Source organism: Trichomycterus rosablanca, chromosome 17 (genome assembly GCF_030014385.1).
Source record: "Trichomycterus rosablanca isolate fTriRos1 chromosome 17, fTriRos1.hap1, whole genome shotgun sequence".
In the NCBI taxonomy this organism is placed as follows: Eukaryota; Metazoa; Chordata; class Actinopteri; order Siluriformes; family Trichomycteridae; genus Trichomycterus; species Trichomycterus rosablanca.
In genome coordinates, this window is record NC_086004.1 from 5,602,938 (window position 1) to 5,603,158 (window position 221).

Here is a 221-nt window from a genome sequence, read left to right on the forward strand (position 1 = left end):
CTGCAACACATTATTAGGCTTTTTATTAATATTATAAAGATCATAACTGCATCTGACTCATTACTACTGTATATATACACACATTTGTCCAGAATACATCCTGCATTATCATTATGTTTTTGTTTTCTGTTTGGATTGTCAAATAGTATGTTAACTTATTTCATCATTCGTAGCTTAAGGCTTAATTCTGCTTATGTAAGATTTGTAATATTTTGTATAAG